The sequence below is a fragment of the Gossypium arboreum genome, chromosome 12 (genome assembly GCF_025698485.1).
Source record: "Gossypium arboreum isolate Shixiya-1 chromosome 12, ASM2569848v2, whole genome shotgun sequence".
In the NCBI taxonomy this organism is placed as follows: domain Eukaryota; kingdom Viridiplantae; phylum Streptophyta; class Magnoliopsida; order Malvales; family Malvaceae; genus Gossypium; species Gossypium arboreum.
The window spans coordinates 24,815,805-24,825,070 of record NC_069081.1 but is presented as its reverse complement, the minus strand read 5'-3'; positions in this window follow the sequence as shown (position 1 = coordinate 24,825,070).

The following is a 9,266-nucleotide window of genomic DNA, read 5'->3' as shown; positions in this document are numbered from 1 at the left end:
TCCGGGTTATCATTTGCACTACCCCAAAATTTCTCGGCCCCTTGCTTCTGGATCTTGTCTACCGGAGGCTTCTCTCGTCTGAACACGTCCACGCCTTGCAGAGCCATCGGGGCATACTGAGGAATCGAGGGAGGTGGGGGAGGTGAAGTGTTCGAGTTCGCACAAACGAACTCCGTATACCAAGCATCCATCATTCGGAGGTAGGCTTCCCTAGCCCCTCCACCTTGGCCCATACTTATGGGCTCACTCTCTACCGGTGCGGTCTCTTCTGCGGGAGCCGGCGTATTACTTTCCACGTCATCTGTCGTGGTTCTATCAGGATACATTTACTATGTAAGAAAAACACAATTTATAATCATCAGGAATCATCACGCTATCAATATGCATATACGTGGCATGTATAGCTAGACTCGTACTCTAGCTAGTTTTATCCTAGAATCGACTAAACCATGCTCTGATACCACCAAATGTAACACCCTTTGCCCGTATCTGACGCTAGGATAGGGTTCATGGTGCTGCCTGACTTAAACTCAACCAACTGTATAAAACTGGGCTGTGAAATCTCAAATAATTTAAAAACTTCTCTTTTCACAAGCAATATGTCTCATATACGGACTTAAGAGGCCCAAAACATACATCTAGGGTGGTTCAGAACTCAACCGAGAACTCATGAAAAACTTAGAAAATTTCATGCATCAAGGCTTCACATGCCCGTGTGGGTATAGAATACACGATCGTGTGCTAGAGACAGACCCATGTCCCAAACCCGTGTCTGAAAACCTGGGCATTCTGTCAAAACCACACGGCCTAAGAACACGCCCGTGTCCTATAACCGTGTCTTTTCGACGGTCAAGACACATGGTCGTGTCTCTTGTTCGTGTACTACTAGCATTATATTGACTTTATGACACAGCCTGGGCACACGCCCGTGTGGCCTGCCCGTGTACTAAAATGACTTTAAAGCTTTAAGTACAGGGGACGCACGACCATAACACACACCTATGGGCATGAGCCGTATGTCACACACGGCCTAAACACACGCCCGTGTGTCTTACCCGTGTGGACAAACTAGGCTATTTCCTAAGCCATTTTGTCACCCATTTTGTACAACCTACACAAGATCATGTTAATATACAAATTTCATCACAATGGACACCAATTAATCCATAGAAAGAACATTATATGCATTCATCAAAATGAATAATATCCATTATTCCAGGCTTGATGCAAAGTGAAGGGCCTTTGACTTAAGCTAAAAATACATGAATAATTCTCTTAATACAAAATCCTAGTCTAGCCCTATACATGCCACCTTCAAAAATATAAATAAAACTATACCAGGTGCTGCGACTGATAGTGTGATCGATATCTCTGACTTTATGGAATCTTTAAGCTAGCCTGGTGATACTAAAAGAAGAAAGAAAGTAAAAAGAGTAAGCATAAAGCTTAGTAAGTTGCATATAAATAAATATACAACAACAATCTCACCATTTGCCATCATACTTATAGCTCAAAGGTAAACATAACTTAATTTACTCATTATCATCTACTCGAGTCTCATTTTCTAAATTAAGCTCGTTACTCATGCTTATTATATAGGTACCTGTAACACTCACAACATGATCATCCTTTCTTTATCAAAATTGAACTATAACTTTCACCATTGAATCATTTGGAATACTACTGGATATTCTATGAACCTTCAACATGGGATAAATTGCCGATGCCATGTCCCAGACATGGTCTTACACTGGCTCTCATATATGCGTGCTAATGCATGTCCTAGACATGTCTTACACTAGCACAACTCTTAACTGATGTGTGTCCTAGACACATCTTACACTGGCTATCTCTGTCGATGCCGATGCCGATGCATGTCCCAGACGTGCCTTACTCTGGCACTCATCTCTGTGCCGATGCCATGTCCCAGACATGGTCTTACACTGGCTCTCATAATGTGGCCGAAGCATGTCTCAGACATGTCTTACACTAGCGCACAAATCACCCAATGTCTTGGCACGAATATCTACTTCATATCCTAAGGTTTCAACGGGATATTTCTACTATCTCAAATATTACAAGGCATTCTCAATTTATAACTTAACAACTCGTACAATATCAATTCAATGACAATATGAATACAAGTATTAACAGTGTAGTTGTATCATTTACATACAACTTAACTCGGTTTATCAAAAGTTCTTGTGACATCCCTAATTTAACCCTAGTCGGGAAGTGGTTTCGGGACCGCTAAACCGAGTCACCGACATGTTCAAACGTAATATTTATTGTCTAGAATATGTGAAAATACATGTGTGAATTTTGAATTCTTTGATTTAGTTAATTTGATTGTGAATTGAAAGAAAAGGACTCATGTGAAGGATTTAAATATATGTGGCTATTTTAAGAGGTTAATAAAGAATGAAGTAAAATAAATGGAGTTGCATGTCAAATACTCCATTTATTTTGGATAAGTGTTGACCATGACAAGTTATGGGCAAGGGAAACATGTTTCAAACATGTCTAGCTAATGGATTATGTAAGGAGGAATAAAAAAAGAAGCATGGGAAATAAACTAATGAAAAATTAAAGGAAGAAAACAAAGAAAAAAAATGTGTCCATCATTCTCATGCATGACCGAAAAAAAAAAAAAAAGGGAGAAGGAAAAGGCTTCATACTTTGGTTCTTCTTAGCCGTGTAGAAGAGGAAAAAGAGGAAGAAATTCAGCCACCTTGAGCTGGAAATTAAGGTAAGAATTCAAGTTAGCTCTTTAAATCTTAGCATGGTTTTAAGCTAGATTCTAAGCCCCTTATTTAACCATGCCGAAATCTTTGAAAAATTATGGTGATATGAACGTTCGGCCATGGTAGATGTTAAAGAAGATGGTGGAAATGTTGTACACATTTGATTAGTAAGTTAGATGGATGAAATTTGAACTAGTTATCAAGTTCTTTAGGTAACCCATGTTGAAATCTTGGTTTTTGAATAAGTGAGTTTTTCGGCTAGGGTAACTAACAAGGGTGATGATTGTTGTTTCATGCTAAATCTAGATGAACAATAGTTTAAGAGGAGCATTCGGCCATGATATGAGATTGTGATGTTAGTGCGAATATGAAGATGATGAACTTGAATAAGAAATATTCGCTAGCATGATAAGTATGGATTATCAAGTAGTTGAGATAATTGATGAGTGAAGTGGCTAATGGGGACTCTTAATGAAATTATGCTAAGGCCGAATGTATCAAATGCTAAATGTGCTTATATGTGTGTGTGTGTGTGTCATTAGTAGCTAATGGCATTCGGCATTGTTTAACTAAAATTAGAAATGAATGCTTGAAAGTTAAATATGGTCGCCCTAGTGACCAAATGCGTTAAAAGCTAATATATGGACAAATGATACGAATAAATTGACCTTTGAAATGTATATGGTTGCCGTGTATGTGTATCGATTGAGAAGTAAATTTGTTTGATTTAGCTCAAGATCTTAAAGGAGAGCGTCCAACAAGGGAAATCGAAGGTCATCGAGTAGCCGACTTGGAACTATTTTACCTAACACAAGGTAAGTCATTAAGCATATATTTGGTGTTGATTTAAATGATCATAATATATATGCAATTGTGTTTAATGAATTGATGTGTAAATGAAAATGTATGTGTATGGAATGATGCCATTGTTGAATGTATAAAGGCAGCAAAATGCATAAGGTATTGGTCACGGCACTAAGTGTGCGGGTATAAATGGACACGGTGACAAGATTGGCACTAAGTGTGCGGGTTTAAAATTGTACAGCACTAAGTGTGCGAGTTTGATTCTATAGCACTAAGTGTGCGAGCTGAAAATATATAGCACTAAGTGTGCGGATTCACTATATGCTCTTGTATTACAATTGGCACTGAGTGTGCGACATTATCGAGTTAATCCGGACAGCGAATCGGGTAAGTACCTCGAGCTCATGACGAATAGAGAATACGTTCATGCTTGGGGTTGAATTTGGTAAGCCTTAAATCTATGTGATGATTGAAATTGTATGGTTGTGCTGGAAAATGAGTTAATGTGTAAAATGTTTGATTATCTTGTTGTGTAGAATATGAAATGTGGATGTATGACTTGGTACGAGATTGGACCGAAAGGTCCGAGGTATTATGGTATAGACTCGATATGGACGAGTACCCGGCCTCATTTGTTGTACATGTAGTAGTAACTTTATCGGTGGATTAATGAATGCTTATGACTTACTGAGTTGTAAACTCACTCGGTGTTTTCTTGTCACCCATTTTAGGTCTCTCGGACTCGTATTGTTTGCGTGATCGGGGCCGTCGTTGGAGTCATCACACCGGCTGAAATCTTGTGGTATTGTTTTTGTTGTTGAAGAACATTTGGCATGTATAGGCTATTTTGTTTTGTCGAATTGTGGGTTGTAAACTTTAAGCCATGTGAAAATGGCCTATGTGGTCATCGAGTGGGATGCTTGAACCTATAGCCACGAGTCTTAGAAACTCTAATTTCGATATGGTGCCCATAATTTGTGTCATGTATGATGGATGATTAAGGCCAAGGAAAGATTCATGAAATTGGCATAGTCTCATGCAGTAACTGTTGCGGACAGCAGCAGTGAGATGAGATTGAAAAATCACTAAAAATAGTAGAAGTAGAATTAAATAGTGAGTAAATTATGAAATTGCACCTTGATGAATCTATTTTTATATGGACGAAACGAAACGACCATATGAGCAGTATATTGAGAGATATTAAAGTTCTCGTGAGACAGGGCCAGAACGGTTTCTGGGACCCCTGTCGCGACTTTGAAAATTTTCCATAAATTATCCAGAAAGAATTAGGAGTCATTCCTTATATGTACAGATTCCATTTTGAGTCTAGTTTCATTAGAAACAAACGGAACCAGTATTAAAGCCCTGTACAGAGAGATATCCAAGTTGTAACGCACAAAGGTCAGAGCAGTCGATCCCTGTAATATGGGTGACTTTAACTAATAAACTGTACCAATTGGCCCAACCAAAAATTCTAAAAATAAATCCATGGATGGGTATATGAGTCTAAATTCAGGGAAAATTTACGAAACCAGTTTCCGAGTTTTGAAACTCGAGATATGATTTTTAAGGCGACGGTGATGCAGTTTTCCAGCCTGACTGGTAATGTCAAATTAGTTGGTATCTTGAGAGGATTTGGCCGTTAACCTCTCGTGTCCGACACCAGCATCGGTCACGAGTTAGGGGTGTTACAATTTTATTGGTATCAGAGCTATGGTTTAGTCGGTTCTAGGACTACCATAGAGCGTGTGAGTCTAGCTATACATGCCAAATTGATAGTGCTTAATAATGTGATGACTTCTGACGGTTGAAATTTTTGTTTTGATTAGCGATGGAACCCGGGGTAGAGAGACCCTTGGCGGATGACGTTGAAAGTGTAGCGGCTGCTCTGCGCAAGGGACACCGCTGTTGAGCCTCGATCATCCGCGAATAATCAAAATGAAGGCGAAACAAGCCTTCTTCACTATGATGAATGAGTGGGTCGCGAATATGCCCGAACCAACCCTACTGTCCAACCATTCCCGAATTTAAATACTCCACCCCAAGAGCCCGCAATGCCTCCAGTTATTGATCCTGTGAGGTGAGTAAACCACCGTGGACTTGATTAGGAAGCGGGGCCGAGGAGTTCAAGGCCATAGTTCTTGATGATGCCGGAAAGGCCGAGTTACGCTCGATAACACCATTAGAGTGTTAGATGAACTGTCATGCACACCGATGAATGTCTTAAGTGTGCTATATCCTTGTTAAGAGACTCGACTTACTATTGGTGGAGGACTTTAATTTCCATAGTCCCAAATGAACGAGTTACAGGATTTCTTTCAATCCGAATTTCAAAGAAATACATTAGTCAACAGTTCATCGATCATAAGCGTAAGGAATTCTTGGAACTCAAGCAAGGCCGGATGATCAGATCTCGAATCTGAACATGAGTTCGTAAGACTTAGTCGGTATGCTCGGGAGTGTGTGGCTGATGAGGTTGCGATGTGCAAAAGATTTGAAGAAGGATTGAATGAAGAGTTAAAGTTACTAGTGGGAATTTTGGAGATAAAGGAGTTCGTGACACTAGTTGAACGAGCACGCAAGGCGGAAGAACTTGGGAAGGAGAAGAAGAAGGCTGAATGTGAAGCAAGAGATTACCATAAAAGATCGACGAGTAAAGCTCCGTTCTCGGTGTAAAGAGGTTCGTGGAGGACACCAAGAAGTCGAGGACGACCGCGGAATTTCCATTAGAGCCCGACCATTGACGGACTCCGAGCTACTTGAGAGCTAGTGTGGGCAATAGTCGTCAAGAGAGACCCGAATGCCCCCAATGTGGAAGACGACACCTAGGTGAATGTTGGGGTAAGTCTGTTAATAGGGCTCATTATGGATGCGGTTCAAGGACCACTTCATTAGAGATTGCACAGAGCTAGATGAGAGGAATAAGACGCAAGGTGCAAGACCTAGTGGAACGACGGTGGAGGTAGGCCCCGAGAATCTCTGGAGGTAGGGGTGGTAATCGAGAGGAGCCTCTAATCTGGCCGTCCGATCCGAGACCCGTGCTCTGCTAGAGCATATGCCATCCGCGCACGAGAGGAGGCATCCTCCCCGACGTTATCATGGTACTTTTACTCTCTTTGATACTATTGTGATTGCATTGATTGACCCGGCTCTACTCACTCATATGTATGTGAAACCTTAGCATCCAAGAAGACTCTACCGTTGAGTCTCTTGAGTTCGTAATTCGAGTGTCAAACCCTTTGGGTCAATACGAGCTTGTTGATAAAGTGTGCAAGAGATGCCCCTAATAATTCGAGAATCCTATTTTCCTACCGATCGATGCTTCTACCATTTCATGAATTGATGTTATTCTTGGTATGGATTGGTGACCGTGCATGATGCAAAGGTGGATCGCAAAGGAAAACCATTGATTTGAGGAGTGCAAATAATGAGGTAGTCCGAGTCGAGTCTCTCGATTTAAAAGGAGTGCGGCGATAATATCTTCTATGACCGTCAAGATATGTGAAAAGGGTGTGAAACATACCTTGCGTATGTGTTTGGAAGTAAAAGACGGAAAGGAAACTCGAATCGGTACCGGTGGTTTGTGAGTATTCGATGTTTTTCCGAGGAGTTACCGGATTGCCACCGGTTCGAGAAGTGGAATTCGGCATCAAAGTTGTACCGTACTACGCCGATTTCAATAGCCCGTATCATATGGCATTAACGGAATTAAAGGAATTGAAGGTTCAATTGCAAGAATTGACGGATAGAGGTTTCGCTCGAATCGAGTTTTTCTCCATGGGGCGACTTGTATTGTTTGTGAAGAAGAAGGACGGAACCATGAGGTTGTGCATCGACTATCGTTAACTCAATAAAGTGACGATAAAGAATAAATATCCATTGCCACGAATTGACGATTTGTTTGATCAATTAAAGGGAGCCTCGGTGTTTTCAAAGATAGATTTGAGGTCGGGTACTATCGGTTGAGGGTCCGAGAATCGGACATACCCAAAACGCTTTTAGAACGAGGTACGGTCACTACGAATTCTTGGTGATGCCGTTTGGGCTCACTAATGCCCTGCGGTGTTTATGGATTTAATGAATAGAATTTTCGAGCCATACTTGGATCGGTTCGTAGTTGTATTTATCGATGACATTTTGGTCTATTCGAAGATGAAACCGAACATCTTGAACACCGAGGCTAGTGTTGCAAATCTTACGAGATAAGCAGTTATACGCAAAGTTCAAGAAATGTGAATTTTGGTTGAAAGAGGTTAGCTTTTGGGGCACGTGGTGTCCGCGACGGGTGTCGGGGTGGACTGAACAAAATTTCGACCATAGTCAATTGGAAACCTCCAAGGAATGTTACCGAAGTTAGGAGCTTTTGGGGCTTGCGGTTACTACCGACGGTTTGTGAAAGGATTCTCGATGATAGCCACACCCATGACAAAACCGCTTGAAAGATGTCAAATTTGAATGGACGGAAAAGTGTCGAAAAGTTTCACCAATTGAAAACCCATTTGACGAAAGCTCCAGTTCTAGTACAAACCGAATCGGCAAAGAGTTTGTCATCTATAGTGATGCCTCCCTACTTGGGTTAGGTTGCGTATTGATGCAAGAAGGTCGAGTTGTGGCCTATCGTCGAGACAATTAAAGCCACATGAGAAAAATTATCCAACCCATGACCTCGAATTGGTCGCCATCGTATTCGCCTTAAAGATATGGCGACATTACTTATTTGGTGAGAAGTGCCAAGTGTATTCGGATCACAAAAGTCTCAAATATTTGATGACTCAAAGAGACTTAAATCTGCGACAAAAACGATGGCTCGAGTTGTTAAAAGATTATGAACTCGTTATTGATTATCACCCGGAAAGGCCAATGTGGTTGCGGATGCCTTAAGTCGAAATCACTTTGTTTGCTTTCTGACGATGAATGTACACTTGTCTATTCTACCCGACAATGTGTTAGTAGCGAATTAAAGGCCAAACCATTGTTGGCTCATCAAATTCGGAAGCTCGAAAAGTTGATGAGGAGTTGCTTGCAAAACGGCCGAGTGTGTTCGAACAAGGAATCGAGTTTCAAATTGATGATGACGATTGTTTGAGGTTCGAAGTCGTCTGTGTGTTCCAAAGAATTGAACTTATTTTGATAATTCTAAATGAAGCCCATTGTAGTCGAATGTCAATCCACCCGGTAGTACTAAAATGTACAATGACCAAACGCCAATTTTGGTGGCCCGTATGAAACGAGACATTTCAATTTGTTTCAAGGTGTCTGATATGTCAACAAGTGAAAGCGGAACATCAAGTGCCATCGGGATTACTTCAGCCGATCATGATACCCGAATGGAAATGGGATCGAGTCACAATGGACTTTGTATCCGGACTGCCATTGTCAGTGAGTAAGAAGGATGCGATTTGGGTCGTTGTCGATAGACTAACTAAGTCGGCTCACTTTATCCCCGTACGTACGGATTTTTCAATGGACAAACTAGCCGAATTGTACGTTTCCCAGATTGTGAGATTACACGGGGTGCCTATTTCTATCGTGTCGGATAGAGACCCAAGATTTACGTCGCGATTTTGGAAGAAATTGCAAGATGCTTTGGGTACCAAGCTGCATTTTAGCACCGCTTTTCATCCCCAAACCGATGGTCAATCCGAACGGATAATTCAAATACTCGAGGATATGTTGAGATGTTGCATCCTTGAGTTTAGTGGTTCATGGGACGGTATT